The sequence below is a fragment of the Protopterus annectens genome, chromosome 11.part0, assembly GCF_019279795.1.
Source record: "Protopterus annectens isolate FY-2018-M chromosome 11.part0, PAN1.0, whole genome shotgun sequence".
Lineage (NCBI taxonomy): Eukaryota > Metazoa > Chordata > Ceratodontiformes > Protopteridae > Protopterus > Protopterus annectens.
In genome coordinates, this window is record NC_056745.1 from 248473031 (window position 1) to 248490923 (window position 17893).

Below are 17893 nucleotides of genomic sequence, written 5' to 3' on the forward strand. Positions count from 1 at the left end.
TAGAATAGCACTTATTCTTCATCATTTTTAATTTAGTTTTACAAGTTGAATGATGATTGCTCATATTTATAATTTTTATATATGTCAATACCCTTCTGTTCCATTTTAGTATGTATACTCATTCATTATACTGATACAATGTTTACTGGGACAAGAACTTGGTGTGTTTGTAACATATTTTATTTCATTTTCACATGTGTAATGAAATTATTCTGATGATTTTCCACAGTTACTGAGCGAAAGTTTGTTGTTATTATTATTTTTTTATCCACATCCATTTAAGGATGCTATACTAGTGCAATCAGATGTTATATAAGGAAGAGATGTGGTTCTGCAAATTAGTTCTGAAGAAGTCTTTTTTATTTGTTAGAGGACAAAAGTGCTTAACGTATTTAAGTATTTTTTTTGTTTTATTTATAATAAACACATAGTAGTTTGGTAGTGGACACAATGCTGGCCTCTTTTTGATGTATTTTACCTTTTTTGCCAAAGAAAATTAGTAATATCTCCCTTATAAATAAACTCATACAAAATCTTGAAAAACTAACTATTACTTTTGTGTTTGTTAAAACTACTACACTGAAATATGACAGCAGGAATATCTTACCTATTTATGTATTTTTGTCCTGTTCATAGTGCCATCTACATGCCTCTTGTCCCATCAGAAAAGCTGAGTTAGTGTACTTAGTAACCAAATAAAGTAGAGTTATTAAATATCTGTGAGGTGCTATGGTGCAGCTGTTAGTGTTGATGCTTTTGCCCATGTGGCTGCATGGGCTTTCTCTGGGGTCTCTGGTTTTATTACAAAAAATGTGAGTGTGTGTGTGTGTGTGTGTGTGTGTGTGTGTGTGTGTGTGTGTGTGTGTGTGTGTGTGTGCATCCTATCATGGGCGGTCATCCAGGGTAGGACTGGTTTCATCCCTTATACCCACTGCACGTAGGGAAGATTAATAAATTAATTAAGTAAATAAACCAAATAATTTATTAACTGCACACCCCTCTTCTATGGTTTGTCATCTGTGATGCATACCATTACCAATTGTCGGTCAGAAAGTTGTTGTTGTTGATGGTGTGATTTATTTGATTGTTTGCACCTGGTGACTCGTTATATTCAACCGATCCTTGGAAGAAAAGACTTCACATCCAAATGTATGATGAACCATATATGTTTGTGTGACAACTCACCACTGGACCAGTAATCAAGGAGCCTCAGTCCTCACCATTGGCACCAGTGGGGGATGTACACTGAGAGGATAACAAGTACACACACATTATTCCCAGATGCACCTCTCTGCATCAAGTGCAATTTCTCTTAACAGCACATAGAGATCCCAGTCATTCCAGAGCTGGTTTCTCCCTCAGATCTTTGGCAGGTGCTGGAAGTCATAAAATAATTGCATTTCTTCATACTTTCAGAGGTAGTAATTAGTTCGCTCTGAAGACAATACAGAAAGCTTTTCAGCATAGACACTGCGTCTCTAGTTCATTGAAAATTGAAAGATACCATCTTTTATTATGTAGCCATAAAGTAATTTAATTTCAGCTATTTTTCTGTAGTTAACCTCCTATATTCCAGTTTCCACTGTTAACATATATACATTTAAACTGTTACAATAGTGCCTGCTCTATTCCAGTAGGGCACACTGTGGTTACATTTCAAACAGCACTTTGTAAAAAACTTTTCAACACACACTTCCGTACCAACAGTTTGATATACACATGACATACAGTTCTAATATATTGTAACACAAGCATCTTATATTAATCATATTGATATTCCCAAATGACACATAATTATTTACAAAATTCCAGATAGCTGTGCTGGCAGTATCCCCCTTTGTCACAGTGTGGCTATCATTTGTTATCAAATAACATAATTCAGTGGTCATTGAGAAACAAGGTATACTACTACTAATGACTCCAATCCCCAGATGACTAAAGCCCTGACTGTGGTGTAGATAACTTAGATTTGATTAGTGGAGCAGAGTTTGTAGGATCCAGTGAGGAGAGGCTGAAAGCAAGCTATCAATGCTAGCTCAAAACTTCACTGTGCTGATAAGTCACAAAGTAGCTTCTGGATTTCACACTGCTGTTAGGATCAGTACATAAGTCAGGACAACAAAGCATTAAACTCTCAATAATTGCCAGTCACCCCCCCCCCCCGGATGCCTCTAACCAACAATAATCTTATAAGAATGAGGCATTGCTAGGATAGCATCTGTTCCAAATTAGGGGTCTCCTCATGGGTTATGTAGGGTGCAAAACAGCCACTGTAAGGAAACAAATGGGTGATAGCCTGTGTAAGGGGTGCCTGATGATCACCTGACAATACGCACAGTTAGACCCCCCCAAATAATACCGTAAAGTATACATGTACAGAGTCAATAAGTAGAAAAAAATTGAAAATCAGTATCTGCAACTAACTGGATGTAAAATAGATACAGCATTGCATACCTCTCAACCTTTTAGAGCAAGAAATCTGGACAAAGCCATAAACAAAAGTGGGACAAAGCCCCCCAAATAGAGACAGTTTTTAAATATTGCTCTTACCAGCTTAGGAAGTTGATAGATTAACAGGTTTTGTATTATAATGAATTTTCTGAAAGGTATTAAGTCTGAAACTTAAATGTTTGTTATCATTTTCTAACTTCAGCCTTTAATGATTTGACACCAATTTGCCAGAAAACCACAATTTTATGAAATATGGACCAAAAATAAGAGGCAAAAATCTGGACATTCCGTGAAAATCTGGACAGCTGAGAGGTATGCAGCATTGATAAAATACACAAATTAAGTTAAATGTATGAAGTCAGAAGTTTTGATATTTTTCCCAAGTAAGGATGGAACCAAGAAAGCATAAGCCCCCATTCCCCAAGGATGGAACAGAGACTCCATCTAGAAAGTCCATGGTGTATTTCAGTAATGCAGACAATAAAGACTTTTATGTCATTATGCGTCTTAAGCCACTTTTTTATTGGTAATATAAATATTTGTCATGGTTTCTGGAAAAATGTGAAGCTTGTTAATATTTTTGCACACATTTCTGTGTTTCCAACTTTACCCAGTATCCCCCATCCTGGGATAAAAATAAGGTCTTATTTAATAAGCTTAATGTTCAGAACACATCTGCTTTTTTCACTAATGGTATGCAGATGAAATGTAGCATTAGTGAGACACATGCTCATATCTGGTGGAGCCTTTTCATTTTTGATTGCATTTTTTAGAAACATGTCTCACATAATTTTGGGCCATTGTGCAAAAACATTTTTATTTTTCAGGGGTATTTTTTTATATCCCATGATGCCTTGAAAAAATCCAGGTTTCTAATTTTACTTCTACAGATATTTCCTTGCTTTTGCCAAAGTATTTCTAATTGAATCTGCATCATGAATATTCCTTTCTTGTTCGCATACACACAAACTATTCCTGCAACATTAGCTGCTGTGTTGAATAGCGTTCTTCCTTATATTCTCAGACAATGCAACCTATGCTTTTCATAGGTGTTTCTTATTGAGCTAGGGACTGAGTATTGTTTTTCAGAACCAGCTGTACATGTTTGTGGGTATTTGGCATTTGTAAGGTTAAATATAGCACTGTCTTATCAGAAGCAGCTGCAGCGGTCAGCATCAGTAACCCTGCAGTGTTGTAACTGGTGTTAGCTAAAGCTGTGACTTGTTACTGTAATAACATATTCTTGAACATGTACTGCTAAGTCCTAATGAAAGTGTTTTTATTGCACTTTCAGCACATAGTTTCTCTCTAAGCAGGAGGTCAGAAGGTAAGGTGAAGCACTTAATCAAACCACATAGTGTCTGCCGCTGTATAGTTGCCAGCACTTGCATGAAGGATACAAGGATAGCACAGAAAATAAGAGATATTTAGGACTGCTGAAAGTCTTTTTGACATAACTAGCATGTTTGATGAGTTTCCGGTGGTAAGGATATTTGTTTAGTTTTTTAACAAGAAGATAAATACTCTTGTGGGAAGAACAATGCAAAACTCACTGCATAAATGCCTCTGACGCTAGATCATCTGCATGGCCTTTCCATTTTTACAATATCTTCTATTTTTCTTGTTCTATACTTTGCACTACATTTTTTCCTGATGCTCGATTAGGTGTGATAATGTCACCAAGAACTGAATGAAAAATTCTTATGCGTTACCATATGACAATAAAGTGAGCTTCTTGATGTATACTTTTTGTTAAATTGTAAAAAAATACTTTACTTGCTCATAACTTAATTTTAAAATAGCTTTTTTAAATTTTTGTTTCTGTCTTATGATGATGTTCTGCATATATTAGTGGACAGAAAATCAGTGTCAGTATTGTTGCTTTAAAACAAGCAACACAATGGCTCATTGGCTCAGGTCTTTGCTTCACAACTCCAGCAACATAGTGACTGTTGCAAAACTAAACATTTGCCTTTGTCCATCTATCACAGGCCTTGGTTAAAAAGGATAGGACATGCATGTCATGACTGAATAATGTAAACATTCACTCTAAAGTTTTTACATTCAAGTGAAGAAATGTAAAAGAAAATGTATACCGATGGCAATGGATAATATGTTTATTATGGTTAATAATACCTGATTATGTTGAAGTTATGTAGGCATTTATTCATGGCTGGTCAAGTTTGAGACCAGGTTTCAAATGCATGGTCCATGAAGAAGTTAACCGTTCTGCTGCTGATTGTAGGTATTGTAACTGTCATATTATACAAAAGCATTTTTTTTTCACTTTTGCATAGTTTTACTTTTGTGACAGTCAAGTACTGAATCTGCACAGTTGCTTACGTATCAGTAGATGGATATCATAACAAAATGTACCGTCCTCACTGTATGTAGTTAATCAGTCACTTCTCTTACTCAGTAAATCAAGCAGAAATGTATTATTTGTTTACGTTGCTTGAAGGCTTTCTTTCATTCTTATGTTATTGAATATGCTTTTCCACATAAAACAGATATGGAAAACCAAGTTCAAGAAATGCAGGTACAAGAGTAGCATCTGCTATTGAAAGATTTTAATTGGCAAACTTTTTTTTTATTTTTCTTTACTCTAATTTCAGATTTAGGTTTATAAATCAGTATGAGGCAATCATTCTGCAGACTATTACCAGCCTAGCCAATAACCCATATTATAAAGCTCCCCCCTCTTGTCTCTAGGAGGACAGTACAAGATAGGCTACAAGAGAATTTGAGGCCAACCACCTGGGTATCTAGGCTTACCTTGAAGGTGACTAAGCTGCAACTCAGCTTGACATGTAGTGGAAGTTTATTCCAGAGATGAGGGATATGTTTGGGCATGAATCTTTCATGACAATTTGTCTTATTTAATTTGTTGATAAAGGTTTAGTTCCTTTAGCCGTGTAGTTGCTCTGAAAATGAATAGATTAAAGAAGGTTGGATTTTTGTGGATGGAAAATCTAGACACAACCCCCCATGGAGAAGTCTATAAGAAAACAAATATAGAAAGAAGGCTGTCGGTCTGTCCTGATAACTAAGATTTTTGAAACCACTGTTCTTTTTGAGGTGTATAGAGATGAGTGATGGATTTAGACAAATTCATGCCAAAGAGGGCAATATATTTAATAACAGGTCTGATGAAATATGAGTAAAGCAGAATTACTTCTTTAGATCTTGAGGAAATGCCTTTGTACATTAAATGAACCTAGTAGAAGACTTTTCTTCCTAACTACTGCAGAGACATGTTGGTCAAGAATTATCCACAAGAGTACCTAGATCTCTTAGGACTGTGTCTAATTTGAAGGATATATCACCTACACGGTATGGGCAAATGTTTTATTTACCAAAACTAACCATACAACCACTTTCACATTTAATTTGAGACCATTGTTCTTAAACCAGTTGTTAACATTGTGTATGTTGTCACTATCTTGAGTCAGTGAAAGAGCAAATAACTTCTAATTTATAGTCACCTGCAAACTTAGATAACCATAAGCCAGGAGTGTTGACCTAAATGTTTCAGAAATAGATGCCAAATAGGAGGGGCTTGACAATGAGTCCTGTGGTACACTACTGGTAACATTTTACTTTCATAAGTGGCACCTGCGACTCTAGCAACGTGGGTTGTAGCAGACAACCTGTTAGCTGTCTACTACATAATATAAGGATTTATATTCAGATTTACAAGTTTGTCAGTAATGCTTACATGGAGAATAGTATCAAAGGCCTTGTCCAAGTCCCAGAATGTTGCATATGCTGCCTTACCACTATCCAATGTTTCAGTGACTTTTTCAAAGAAATTGATGTCGTAAAAGGGACATGACCGTTCATTGACAAAGCCAAATTAGTGAGTGCCCAGGGTTAATACACTTTCAGTATCTAGATTAATAAAGTCTGAGACAATGCATTCCATAGCTTTTCATGTCAGGCCAGTGAGGCTAAAGAGTTTGTAGTTACCAGCGTCTGTTGTTGAGCTACTCTTGTAGGCTTGCAGTAAAGAGGCTAAGTAGAAGTCCAGACTGGCCATATTTGGTATTGATAATCAGATAACCTGATATGTAATCCAGGCCCATGTACAAGCATTACCTTTTGTTCTGACAGGACATGTTCCATAGTAATTAAATGGGTGAGGATGTGACTCTAGAATCTGTGGAGTAGTGCTAACTGTGGGTGGAATACAATTTGCATTAAATTTGTCAGCTAAGATATTATCTATTTTTCTATGGATCAGAGTAGGCAGTTATTGCGGACTAGTTCTGAACATTGCTTGGTGCTAGTTCTTTACTTCCTGACATAGTTAAAGAAAAAATTGTAGCATTTATAACTAATTGTACGAGGGTTTAGCATTTATAACTAATTGTAAAAGGGTTTAGCATTTATAGCTAATTGTACAAGGGTTTAGCATTTATAACTAATTGTATAAGGGTTTAGCATTTATAACTAATTGTAAAAGGGTTTAGCATTTATATCATCAATGAAGTGAAGTGTTGGGTATGATGACCACTGGCAGTGTAGCTCAGCCACTTTATCAATAGATAGCTGTAGCCTCTCAGTAAAAAAGTGTTGGGTTTAATGGGGATTTCAGCTAAGGTATTAAGATAACTACAGTGCTCAGAAAGGGACATAACGGGTATCCTATAGCTAGCTATGAAGTGGAAATTAATCTTATTTAGGCTGATTTGGATATCTAGGAGTTCAAATTTGGTGTCCTGATGAATCTGTTAAGACGTGGTGATATCCCTGACAAATACTGATACCCCCCCACAATTGTCAATAGGTCTTTTCACATTTGCTAACAACTTATGGACATGACATTTCCCTATGGCACTAATTTAAGGTATTAAGTGCAGATGACTGGGACTGATGATTTTTCCTGTGGCAGCCATGTATTTAGTATAGTTGACTGACTCCTTTTCTCTTCATAACTCATGGCATAGAATACTATTAGTTAGTAATGCTAGAATGTCATATGTTTATTTCACAAAAAGTTAGACAGGAATTTAAGGACATGTTACTTTTGTTCACTGATACAGGCAGATTCCATTAAAACTGGAAGGAACATCACTGCAAGATGACATGGTTTAGTGTATACTATAAAGGCACTTTATTTTCCTAACAGAAATCTTCTTTATTATGTTAAAAAGCTACTGTTATTCATTGGGCTGAACAATTTCAAAGTGGTTTCACTACACACTTCTTCTTCCCGCTTTTTCCTAGTTAGGAGTCGCCACAGCAGATCACCTGTCTGCTCATGATTGGCAGTGGAGTTTTACATTTCCAAATTGCCAGCCCAGCGCCCAACCCTCCACAGAGGGCACACACACGCACACACTCCCACCTAGGGCCAATTTAGAGTGTCCAATCCACCTACAGCATGTCTTTGGGATGTGGGAGGATAGCAGAGCATCGACCACAGGAAGTACATGCAGACTTCACACAGAAGACACCCCAGCCGAGGATTGAACTGGTGAACCTCTTGCTGTAAGGCAGCAACGCTAACCGCTGCACCACTGCGGCTGCCCTGGTTTCATTACACACATTACTAATAATTGATAAGGTTGTTACTGTCCACGTGTAACTGTTTGTTGTTACTGTCCAGGAGTAACTGTTTGTGTTCAATGGGTGAATTTTTATAGTTAGTGGGTTCAATACTTCTGTGAGACTACTGTGCACCTAAATAGAGACTTCCCACTGTTATGTATTTGTGTGGTTAGTACATATAAAACTGGGTGTTGAGGAATTTGCTCACTTACAAAAAAGCATATTTTAGTGTCATTTAATTGAAGTGCATTCTCAGTTCTTTGACACTGAGGTGTGCATGTGTGTGTGTTTTTTTTAATTTTAATATGTTTTGATCTTTGACAGGGAAGACTTTTAAATGCAACACAGCCCACATGTTTTTGAAATATTTTTCCTGTCAAGTGCCTGTCAAGTGCCTAATTCACCTCTAATTGATATAGTTCTTTTTTAATTATTATTATTAGCATTATTATTTGTTAATTAAGTTTGCTTGAAACAGAATTTGCTATTTTGGTGGGTGGATTTAGAAATCTGTCTTGGTTATGAGACTGTCGACAAACGATAAAAGCAGAATACATGGAAAAATAAACCCGCTTTTCCTGAACATACTGTATTTACAGTTTCCTTTCTCAGCCACATCAGTACTGTGCTGGCTAACAATAAATCTCTTTTGATTAGTATCTTAGTAATTGGTGACCATATTATCGGAGACAGAGACTCCATACTCCCCTAGCTGGACCTGGATAAAGTTGGTTAGCTGCCTCTCAGGAGCCAGGATTGCAACATAACAAAGACTCTCAAGACCCTCTCCACCAGTAAGTGCTACCATGAAATTAAATTAGTCCATGTGGGAGTAAATAGCCTGGCATGAAAGCTCTTGAAGGACATGAAAAAGGACATACAGGAGCCTCCTAACCAAGGATACAAGGATACCACTGCTGTGGAACAGGGTCCCCCCATTCACCTTAGATCTATGGATGGGAAACAAAACATTTACCCCAGGACTGCCCCCTGTACAAGTAATGGACACAAGCAGCTCCTAAATGCGTTATCCCATGCGTGGGTCCCCTCAAATTATCTATGATATGATCCCACTTATTATTATTAGGGGTAATGTATAATTCATTAGATTATCTCTGCCTAAAAAAAGGCTTAATTGTGGTAGCAAAGGCTTTAGCCAGTATGTAAAAATCCTTGAATGAGAGGTATACAATGCCTTTGTTGGGCTGCTGATCATCTCACTTCCATTGCAACACAAATTAGATCTCCCTGGAATGACCCTAGCTATTTAGTCAGTTGTTGAACACAATTATCATTTCCTTGACTCTATGCATCATTGTCATTGAAGGAAGGATACCACTCATTTACAGAATCTTACTCATTGGTTTATAGATAAGCACTAAGCTATCTGCCTTTGCTGGCCATTTTAAGCCTAGCCAGTTTCCCTTTTTGTGTTCAAAGTAACTAATCCCATTTGCTTATAAATTGTCCTTACCCACACCATGGTTGATAACATTCCAACCTAAAAAACAAACAAGTTAAATCTCAGATTGGACAACATCAAGGTGGTTCTTCTCAATGCCAGCAGCCTTAACCAAAAATGCCTGATTTGGAGGCACTTCTGCATCACTGACATGTCCATGTTTGTGTTGTTACAGAGACATTGTTGAAATGTAAAGGGAATCCCCTTTGTGCCTGGATGTTGTGCCTACCACACTCTTAAATGCAATTGTAACTGCAAAGGAGTTTCATTGTTTATCATTGAAAATACATCTTCAAATGCAATATTCAGAGACTCCTCGGTGAGCTCATAGAATTTCTTCTCACACTAGCGAAGTCAAAATTCCATCTTATAGCTTGTTATCAATTTCCATTTATGGCCACACATGATCATGAAAAATCCCTGTCATGCCTTGAAAATATCCCTTTAGGTAATAGTTCATTAATCCTTTGAACTTCAACTGTCACTCCATAGATTGGAGTGCCTACACTAGCAACTTAGAGCACCTAATGCTTCATGTATTGAGTTAAAAACAATTCCATGGATCAACTTATTCTTAATCCCACCAAGGATGGGAGAATTCTTCACCTGGTTCTCACAAATTTAGCTCCAGCCTGTTGTTTCACCGTGGTTAGTCCCTCATCAGTTAAGTCCACCTCCTACTGGTTACCTTTGCCTTTAAAACATGCACTCCCTGGTAAGGAATTGCACCTTTTTTTGGAGACTCCAAAAAGGCAAATCCTTTAAGTCAAATGGTAAAATCTCTACATTAACCCACAAAAACTCAACAGATGAACCAGGATATGCATCCATGAACATTAAAGATATTAATGTCCATTTAGACAAATGAATTGACATGGCTGTTAAATTCAAAAACAACATCCCCACCCCATGGTGGTTAATCAATGTAAACAAATTGTAAACAGTAGGAAAAAAATACCTAAATTACCAAATAATATCAGAATCCCTCTGCATGATGATAATATGAAAAAGCTCACTAAGGAACTGAAGGCAAACATAAAGACGAGAAAAGCCTCCACAGAATTCAGGCTATCAGCTGAGACAAAGGATGACTACAAGTTCTTCTTCAGTTATGTTAGATTATAATAATTCACAACAGCACTCTGAACTTTTCAATAATGTACCTCCCATTCAAACGCAAAAGACATTGCAAGCATTCTAGAAAACAAGTTTATGGCCATGTTCTCCCCTGATACTTACATCCCATCTCAGTCATCTGTAAGACACTTCCCTCAACCATTACCAAGAATCATGTCCTTAAGGTACTTTAAAAACAGAGACATTTATTTCATGTGTCCTGACAATGTACAGGGCTGTCTAATAAACAACATCAAATATGGACTCACTGATCTCCTCCTTAATCTACTAAACATAAGCATATCTACAAATATTTCCCTAAATTGTGGCACACTATGGTAGCTGCTTACATCACAAGGGAGGACCCACCACAGTCCCTGGAAACTACATGCTTATCAACTTTAAGAGTCTTGTATGTAAAGATATGGAGATTATCACAACCATTCTCATAAATCCCATCATCAGAAATCTAATTAGGCTGAATGCACAGCAAATGGACTTTGTAAAGCATAGGTCATGCCTGCTAAATCTTGCAAGCTTATTTGAAAAGACCACACAGCAGATCACAGTGGGCATACTGACCATGCTGCCTGCCTTGATTTGGCCAAGGTATTAAACATTGAATCCTGTATGCTAAGATGTATTTCAGACTGGTTCAAAGACAGAATGCATGTTGTCAGAGGTGGTCACACCTCCTCAGTCAGAGTGAAGGTGATCAGTGGTGTTCCCCATGGATCCTTGTTGAGGACCCTCCTTTTTGTCATCTATTTCTCTAACTTCAAAACTGATAACTCAGATCTCTGGGTAACCAAATTTGCTGGTGACCATGAGCTGGGTTTCTTTGACAACTGAACTAAAACTATGTATATTTTTCAAAATTAATTAACATGAATCAACAACTGTTGAAACAAAAAGAGCTTAAACTAAATGTCAAACAATGCAGTATCATTTATTTTGAGAAACAGCAAATTGTTTCAACCTACTACATTGTTAAAACCCTATTGTCAGTTGAGTAAGAGATCAGAGACCTTGGCACCTGAGTTTATAGCTCCCTTTCTTCTGATCACCACGTGGCAATTGCAATTATGAAATCCTTCAACATCTTGCAAATAACTTCCAAACGCATTTCTTCTAAAACCAAGGAAGTCATTATTCCCTTATAGTCTGCCTTGGCCTGGCCCATTATAGAATAAACAAATAATTGCCAAGCCATATTTGAAGTAAGACTGGGAATCGCATGCTTGACCTGTAGCGGCTGGTGACTTCAAATCAAAGGGAAGCTGCAGGAGACAGCTGAATGAGTGTAGCCTACTAAAAAGGGGTGTGGCCAACTGCAAAAGGGTGAAGCTATGACCATGCTTACCAGTTTACATAAAACAAGTGCTCAGTTACTATTGCACATGGTGAATAGTCTACCAACATATTCAAAATATGTTTAAACAAACATTCAGTACATACATGAACTGAAATGAAATTAACATACATTAAGAATTACTCATAAACTTGCTAATTATTTTACAGTCAACTTAAAGTACAGACAGAAAAGTATTACAGTTTTGCAAAGCTGGAATTACAACAACAGTAAACATCAGGGCTATTGCTTCATTCAAGCATAGCCCCAATCTCCATTGCCTTCCCCACCCGCAGTATCTGATTTGATCTTGCGAGGTTAAAAACAGAAATAACAACAACAAAAAAAGGTGACACTGTCATTATTCTTTTTTTCACATAAACAATACTCAGAGCTCAGAGCCTGTGGTCAATCTTACTTCACTCAAATGCACATTACTCTTGCAAAGCTAGCCAGAACTGCAGTCATTCCATTCTCACATAGGCATTGCCCCCATCCTAAATGCCTACCCAGAGAATCTACTTTGAACCTACAAGGTTTAAAATAATGAAACTAAAAGGTCATGGTCTCATTACTGTATACGTTTCACATCATATAGCCAAGAACATGCATGTCATTTTACTTCATTTCACCCACACATACTTTACTCATGCAAGAGTAGAGTCTGTTTCAACAACAAAGCATTAACAAACTGTCCTAATTTATCTTGACTAAGCCTGAAAAAAGATATTTGGTTAAAAAAAATATGTCATCCACAAGCAGTCCCCCAGAACACAGTGCATACTTAGTATCTCTTTGAGTCCTGCCAGGATATTGTATTAAAATATTATATTATATTAAAAAAATAAAGAAAATCATCAACTGCCCCCAAAACACATAGACCACTAGAATCTGGTTGACCCTGCCAGTGTATTATGTGAAAAACAGGAAATCATCATCAGTCCCTGAAACACATTGCCTCCCTACTATCTGGTTAATTCTGACAGGATATTATATTAAAAGAGAAAAAGAAAGAAAGTCATCTACAGTTCCCAGAACACATTGCCTCCCTAGTATCTGGTTAACCTTACCAAGAAAAAAAATGCAGAGAGTATCTGGTTGGCCCTGCCACAAAAAAAAAAAAAAAAAAAAAACAGTCAGAAATTAATTAATGATTTTGCAGGGGGTTAATTTCAAAATTTTCTTCCTTGTCAAGGAATCCTTGGCTTCTTCTACCTTAAACAGTAATTCAACTGATATTTCAATGATCTGTGTTTTTTTTTTCTGCTCTCTTGTCTGTCTCTCTTGATCTGCCCCTTGCAAATTATCTGTGTTAAAGCACATGAGAGCAACAGGAATAATCAGCAGCCACCTAATGTACGCAGATTATGTGATATGGCAGTCGGCTTCAAATTTCCTGCGGTTAAAACCACAATGACTTCTGGACATCTTTGTTGACGCCTGCAGTCTTTTCAATCAGGTCTGTTTTAAAAACAGTCTCCGGACAAAAAGATAGGTATTCTTTTTTTTTCTTTTCTTTTTTGAAGTGGAACATAAGCACTCATATGAGCAGCTCCAAGTTCTGCGTAGCACTGCATCTTCAGCTTTACACAGTAGCTTGCAGTTCAAACTGCTCCTAGTGTGTAATAATCACTAATTAAACTTTTTTTTTTAATGACAATATTGGGGGGTGGCTACAGCCCAGCAGTCCGATACCATGACCTGAACCCTGTGCTTGATCTGCAGGGAAGCCCTTTGCAGAAAAGGGAGAGAGTTATTAACAGCACGAGGAAGAAAAAGAAAAACAACTTTGAAAATCAGAAGATAGATCCTCCAGTTGTGAAATGATACACCAAACCACTCAAAATTAAACACTTTCCTTTTTTAATTTAAATGAACATCCTTAGAAACATGAATACTATACACAGACTTCCTTTTAAATCTCCACAAAAATCATATGACCAATTTCAACCAATAAAAAATATTAATGTAATTCTCCTGAAAATCAGGACACTTTCTAAGGAGGCAGTGTCATGCTAACCAAGATTAAATATCACCCCCAAATGTAACTAACAAAGCAGTTATCTGAGTTCATGGTAAGTGTTTCGATTGCATCCCCCCCAAAAAAAAATCCAAACTTGTTCAATAACCAAAAAAAAAAAAAGATGTTTAAATTACTACACTCTAAACTATGCGTTGCTAACACTTTTGTACCATCTCGTTTAATTGCACGGTTGTGTTCACAAATGCATTTAATCACATATATTATGGCCTTTCCAATTTAGAAAGAAACATTTAGATTGACAAATATAGTATCCTTACTCAGAAAAAAAATTCAGGATGATTCTGTACTGCAAAAACCGGGGACTCGTTTATATATCTATATTACAGCATCCACAAGGAAAAGTGTCTTTCTTTAAACTGTCCTTCTTCTCATCTATAAAACCTTTTAAATTCATTCCCCTCTTGAAAAGGACTTTAGTCATACCCCTCAAAAACATTACCCAAATCACTGTTTCCCAAGATTACTTCCTTGTTGTCAGTCAAAATATTGGTAATTGCCCTGTTGTCAACCGAATATGCTAAAAAAATACAAAACATCACTTTTGCCAAAACCTGAATTAACTTTAGACACCTTATTTAGTGTATATTTTTTGCTACATCACTCACAGGTAAAATTGATTCAAATTTAATTTCTCAGTGATCAATAATTTCCTGTCTCACTAATTCAATTAATGTTGCTAGATATCCCCTGTCTACAAAAAAACTCATTTAATCGGTGACATTAATCTCTAACACATGACTCATTTGAAGTCAACCTAGCAATAAGAACAAACTGACCCTTCACAATATGCTTTGTCCCACTCCCTTTCAATAATATGGATGACACTAATAGACATTTGACAAACTTTATTAATTTCAAACATAACTGTAGATCAGAGTGCAAGTGATGTGTGCGCTATATCTTTAAAAAGCATGTCAAGGCTATATGTGCAAGTATAAATTCCAGAAATGTGCAATCCTTAGTGCCAGTTTGGAAGAACAGCCAGGGCGAGAGCATGCATGATCACAGCTGTTAGTTTGTAGGCAAGTTACTTAAGTTAAAATCAGTAATCTTCTATAGTGATGTGTTTGTATAAAATAAAGCTGTTTGAACAGAACTCATGAAGACTGTTCTATTGTGTCTTAGATAGGAGAGTGACATGGTGTTAGAACCAGGATCACAGAGAATAATATTCAGAGCCATGAGGTGCAGATACAACAGGGAAGGTAAAACTGAGAGAAAAGAGCACAAAAAGAGATAGAAACTAATCAAAGCTAATGAGAAGTAGCACAAACGGTTTATTTGATAGAAAAGATAAAACGGGACATTACAAGGGCACAAACTGCATTATTAAGCAAGCAGAAGGCACAAAAAGTTTCTTAACTAAAAGAAATGTTTAAAATAAAGGTATTTGATGAAACGATTAACAGTAAAGCAAAACGAGTATGATTAAAGCAAAAGTAAGTATGTTTAAAAGACGAGTGTGTCGAAGGCAAAACTGGACATGTTTAGAGTAAAACAAGGACAAGAAAAGTGCATTGGGCATGAAAAGGGCTTAAACACACAAAACAAATAAGGCAAAAAGGGCACATTAAGCAAAAATAAAGCAAGGGGACTGCATGTGTTTTGGTAAAGTGCTATGTTTTGGCATAACTATGACTTCATATTGTATCAAGGGCATAATTACCATTATTCAAAGTATCTCAAAATGTGTAAAAGTGCTTACAGGTATTCTTATTACTGTGCGCGTATTTAAAAGAGTTTATTGTGTGCAAAGTGCAACTATTTTGTGAAATACAAAATATAGCCATTTCGAAAAGTTTCTTGTGCTTGGTGTGTCTATTTGCAAAGTGCCGCCATTACAGAGTGTTTCTTGTACTGCAAACTGTTGCCTTGCAAGATATGACCATTTTGGGGACGTTTCAGTGTGCTGTATGTAGTTATTCATGAAGTGCAATTACTTCGAAGTGTTATTGAGTTTTGGGCAAGAGATGTCCAATTTATTCGCATTGTGCAATTATACAAGTTTGTCCATTAGCATAATTTTAAAGAGCTCAAATACTATACATTCAGAAGCCCAAACGCATTGGACAATGTTACAAATACTGGCATAATTTTCTGGCATACGTGCATGTGTGTATGTTTGTGCTTATTTGCAAAATCCTTCACTGGTATGTGTTGATATGGCAGACGGATTTTGAAAGCCCCTACCACTTGTATTTGATCAGAATATTGCAGAGAATTGGAGAATATTTGAAAAAGAGTACAATATTTTTATACAAGCAGCTTATGCAGATAGAGATGCATGCACCAGAGCATTTATTTTGCTAAACCTAGCTGGGTCAGAGGCCATAGAAAGAGAGTGTTCATTTGTATATGCACCCGCAATATATGAAGGAGAAGGTGAAAACCATCATATTGTTGTACAGGCTGAATCAAAGGAAGACCCCGAGTGTTTGAAATGCAAGTTCAGAGAAATGTGTAACCCTAGACAGATATTACATTAGAGAGGCATTTGCTTTGCACAAGAAATCAGAAACCAGGGGAAACATTTGCAGCTTATATAACTGACTTGAGATACAGTGCTAAAATGTAAAGGTTTGATGACTTAAAAGATGAGCTGATAAAGGACAGGCTTGTGTGTGGTATTAGTATTGCTGCTGTGAGAAAGATTTTACTTCATGACATTGATTTTGTTAAGTTTTACTGCTTTGCCGCCTACTTTTTGGCATTTTGCGGCTTGCTAAAGTTTATATCTGTAACAGTAACAGTACTTGGAACACATCTAGAGCCTGTTTACTGCATTTCCTGTGTTGCACTTAATTTAAAATCATTTTTTTCTCTAAAAACTGCATTTTACCTGATTTTGGCCTAGCACTCAAGTGTGGGGTCATTTATTGCACTGTTGTGGTTATTTTGCTGCTTGTGTATCTCTGCTACCTTTAAACTACAACAAAAAGAAAAAAAAAAGAAAAAACCTTGCTTTTTTACCACTTTCTGAAAGTTAAAGTTCAGTTACAGATTTGCTGTTCTGAACTGTTTGGTAGTTTCTAGAAGGCCAGTGCTTGCTTGGGCTAAAGGGAAGTCTCTGTGTTCACCAGTGGGAGTGGTTAACACGGAACAGCCTGCCTGTCCCTGGAGGAGTGGTTACTACCTAGAAGCTGTAGTTTTATTGGCCATTTTGGGTCAATTCTAAACTCCTTGATCTCTCTCTCTCTCTCAAAACCCTACAACTCTCTTTTTTGCGCGGTTTTGCGCACTGAGCAGCGTCGGGCAGCGCCGCCTAAACAGGTTTAAACTTTTCCAGGCTCCACAAAGTCTGCTCTTTACTTTTTCCCTTAGAACTGTTCAAACTCTCAAAGTAAGCACTCTGTTCTCTTTCTAAAGCCCTGCACTTGCTCAGTTCTTGTAAGGAAACACTAACTAACTAAACCACTACACCCTCCTTGACTTCTCATAAGTATTAGACTCCCGATTGTTCCTTCCTGATCAAGTGAAAAATCAGTTCCCTTCCCTAATCTGATCAGTAAAAAAAACAGTTCCCTATACTAATCTGGTATGTCCAAGGGTTACTCTCCAGTTCAGCTGGTGAATCTGGGAATTTTGAGGCAATGTTACAATTGCCTTATGTACACAGACAACCCTCTCCTCCTTTCAACAAACTCTAATACATGTGAGAGATGCAGTTACACAGCCAAACTGGAGGCAGAGCTCTCTCAACCCAAGACTGGCATAGTCAGTCAGGAGGAAAAGGTAACCACCCACACCACAAATCCAGTCTCACACAGACCTATTGCATCAGCATACCCATCACATAAACATACAAAAACATGCTCAGAGGCTCTAAACAAAGACCTCCTAAGCAGATATCCAAGCAACAGCCACCCCTCAACAATACCCACAAATCACATATCTCACAAAATCAGTGTGCATCTCA